We start from the raw sequence: 4,158 nt of genomic DNA on the forward strand, positions 1-4,158 counted from the left end.
CACCGGGCCTCGAGTCCTATCTAATAAAGAGGGAATATGCTAATTGACCCTCACAATGTCACAAAGATGGTGGCACCCACAGCCAATAAGGAGGGAATATGCTAATTTACTGCCCTACCCTCAAAGATGGTGGCACCCACAATCACAAGATGGCCTGCAAGGGAAGGCAGTTAGGGGTGACCAGGCCAGCAGGGGAGGGCAGTTGGGGACTACTGGGTCAGCGGGGGAGGGCAGTTGGGGACTACTGGGTCAGTGGGGGAGAGCAGTTGGGGACAACTGGCCGGCAGAAGAGTAGTTAGGCACCAATCAGGCTGGCAGGGGAGTGATTAGGGGGTGATCAGGCTGGCAGGCAGAAACAGGGGCAATCAGGCAGGCAGGCAAGCAGTTGGGAGCCAGCAGTCCCGGATTATGAGAGGGATGTCCAACTGCCAGTTTAGAACATCCACAAAGGGTCCCAGATTGGAAAGTGTGCAGGTTGGGCTGAGGGATATCCCCCGCTAGTGCACGAATTTTGTGCACCGGGCCTCTAGTAATTAAATAAGCTTAAAACCATGACAGAAATGCTTGTGAGGAAGAAAGAATTTGACAACAGCACACATTAATATTGGCACAAAATGAGACAAAATGAGACTGTGAAGGATTCAACTTCCCTCCCATATGACTTTTCCCTGGGATGGTAGATCACTTCCAATTTTTGTGCTAGCTCCAGCCCTGTCTGCCTGGAGTCCCATGGTTCAGGAGTCTGGCTCCTGTTAAAAATGTGTGTGTGTGTGTGTGTGACTTTCCCAGGCCTGACCCCGGGCAGTGCAAAGGATTTACGCAGCAGGCCTCCCAGGGCCAAGCTGACCTCCTGGTGCATGGGAGGCACTGCAGTCTTTGCAGAGGGGTGTGGTCAGTGGCTGAGACACTCTGGGTGGTTGCACATTCCTAGCCCAAGCACCCTCATTCCTCGGCTCCTCATCTGAGGCTGTGGGCAGAGGTTTTCTTCAGATGCCTGCCTCTGTGGGGATCTTCTTATGAGAGGCAGAACGGGCAGATGAACCTTGAAGACACTTTCCCCATTCAGACTCATTACCCAGTTCTTTTCCTTTCCAACCCCCTTTCTCTCTCCCCAGACTCTGGTCCAGAAAACTGCAGGGACCTTTGGTGGGGCTTTTCCAATAAATAGAAGACTCCCACCAGACACTCCACCAGGGAGCCTGCCATAAGAGGAAAATAAAATGGGGGAAGATGATACTTTGTGCAAGTTTAGCCAATAGTCTATACTAGTGCAGTAGGTGATTGAAACCACAGCACTGCCTTCATTTGGGCTCCTTGTTGCTTTAATGGGCAACTCCAACATTTAGCAGGCTCTCCCGCTTGGCTGAGCTCTGGCAGTGTGAGGCCAAACCTCACTTTGGCGCTCAGGAGTATATTTTCAGTGATGGGCACCTGCCTGAGCCAAGTTCTAGGTGACTGGTATCCTCACATTAGATCATGTAGGTGTCTTAGAGGATGGTGTGGGAACCAGCTCTATGGGAGTCAGGCTGCCAGTTCCACTGTCTTCCCATCCCACATCACCTCAGCTCTGCTTATACACCTGTATGTCTAAATTGTTCAGGTCTAGTGGGAATTCCCACCCAAGGTTCCTCAAAGTTCAGCCCTATCCAAAGCCATACTCCTCTCATTAAGATAATTATTTTGAAGAAAACAAGTTTAATTGCCCAGTACTAGCAATAAAATTGAGCGAAAGGTGATGTATCAGGGAAGAGAGAACTAGTCTTACTAGTATATGATACCAGGCTCATAAAAATGATCTATGCTTTGTCTATATCTATAAAAATTATTCCACAGTGTCACCTAAGGTCACATAAGAGATGAGTGGTGGATGTTAAGTACCTTACCTAGGTTTAACTCCTGTGGGTCAAGAAGTCCAGGCTACCATAGCTACTCCTACAATCTTCTAAGTATCCTAGACTGCAGGCAAATTCACAAGATGAGAACTGCGGGAGGTTATTTTGTGGATGAGAGTAGTGAACACTTTATAATTATTGTCACTGCACTAGGGAATAAGAACACGACTTCATTAAGGAGAGACCATTGGCTTTGGAGTCGAACACACCTCAACTAAATTCCTGGCTGCATCCCTCAATAGAAATGTGACTTAGTCTAATTACTTACTGTTTTATAGCTATAAGTCATTATTTTCATGACAAGTAACATGCCAACAGCACCTAACAGAGTTATTGTGGCTATTAAAGAAGTTAATGTATTTAAAAGTTCTCACCCCATAAATGCACAGGAGCAGAAATTCAGCAAAAGAAAGGCACCTTCTCCTTAAAGAGAGATAGATGTGGAAGGGCAGCGGCCAGTCACCGGCAGAGGCAACTGCGGAAGCTTAGTTCATCTAGCAACTCTCAAGGGAAAAGCATTGTTTATCAGAGTGGTCTCTTTCACAAACCAAAACCAGGGAATGCAGCCAGGACTCAGAAGGGATTAAAACAAAAATGTAAAGACATAATTTACACAAAAAGGAGATGATGCCAGTAGCCAAAGGGCCTGAAACCTACTGTGGGCTCTTGGCTTTGTTCAGGAAAGAATTCAAAGCAAGACAGCAGAGCGTTGAAAATGAAAGTGAGTTTATTGGTGAATCAGTGAGACAGAGACAAAGCAGATAGAGCACCCCTCCCTGTGGGGATGTACTTCTTTGATTGAGGCTCCTTGACTCAAGGGGTGGGGCATTCAATAAGGGGGAGGAATATTCAGGATCTTTCTGGGAAAGGGGTGGAGACTTCTCCGAAGAGCCCCAGTGGGCCATTTTTCATCCTTAGCTGGCTTTCCATTTCCAACAACGGTGGCTCTGGGTGTGTGGTTTATTGTGCTTACTTATGACAATGAGCTATAATGAGGCTAGGGGTTCTGCAAAGTGAAATCCAGCCGGTCTCTGTGGGTTCTAAGCCATAAATCTGTTGGGGGTTGGTCTTACTATCCTCTTGACAGTTTCCGTAGCTTTATTTTATTGTTGTTGTTCTTAATCCTCACCCAAGGATAATTTTTCTTTTTCTTTTTCTTTTTTTTTTTTGAGAGTGGAAGGGAAGGGGAGGTGGAGAGAGAAATCGATTCGAGACACATCAGTTGGTGGCCTCCCACATGTGCCCCAACTAGGGCCAGGATTAAACCTGCAACCTAGGTATGTGCTCTTGACTGGGACTCGAACTCGAAACCCATTATTTCAAGGGCCAACCCTCTAACCACTGAGCACACTGGCCAGGGCAGACAGTTTCTATAGCTTTCGTTGCTTGCAGCTGTTCTGCCACATCCCCTGCCTCAGAACAAGAGAGTCTCCTCCCTGGCTACTTCTTTTCTGGGGTTCATGGCCGCTCAGCTGCTCTAAGCTCCTGTGCTGTTCATCTCTCTGTACTTGAAGCAAAATGATGCTTTTAGCTGCACCAAAGTATCTTCTCAGCTCAAACACCTGGAGAGATGCCGCATCCCTATGTAGGCTGTAAATCTCCATTACCAGCTAGATGTAACCGCTGCAGCGTGGGTCAGGTGCGCAGGCCTGGAGCAGTGAATTTCAGCCAAGGTGGGTGGTTATATGACTGGAGTGGCAGCTTTCGCTGTGACTGCAGAATATCATGGGAGGACGTGGAAGTGCTCTCCGCAACATGAACAGAGTGGAGGCGGAAGGAAAATGGGCATCTCTGCCAGAGAAAAGCCATCAGCATTTCATTTTCTCATCGTCTAATTAAATGCATAGTTTTACCTTGGAACCTGATGAAAGGCAATGCGTGGGCCATGTCTGCAATACACTGAAATAAAACAAATAGCACAAATAACAGAAGTGCAGAGGTAGGATTTCTGCAAAGGAGAAGCCATGATGTGGGTAAAGGCGGAGCGAGGGGCTACTTTGAAGCCATACGTATATTTAAAAATTTGAGAAAATGCTCATTGTACATTTTAAGGAAGGATGGTTTGCCACTGAAGCAAATTGTTAAAACCCACCTCGTGTTCCATTCGATCCACTTCTTGCTGTGAAGCTGAGTCTAAGGGTCTTGATACAATCATCTTCTAAGGGCTCTACATTACATATGTTGTAGAAATTATATATAATTCTACACAAGTATCCATTATTATCATCTCACCATTACATATGCTCACAGACATTCATATATATAT

The sequence above is a fragment of the Myotis davidii genome, unplaced genomic scaffold (genome assembly GCF_000327345.1).
Source record: "Myotis davidii unplaced genomic scaffold, ASM32734v1 scaffold808, whole genome shotgun sequence".
NCBI lineage: Eukaryota > Metazoa > Chordata > Mammalia > Chiroptera > Vespertilionidae > Myotis > Myotis davidii.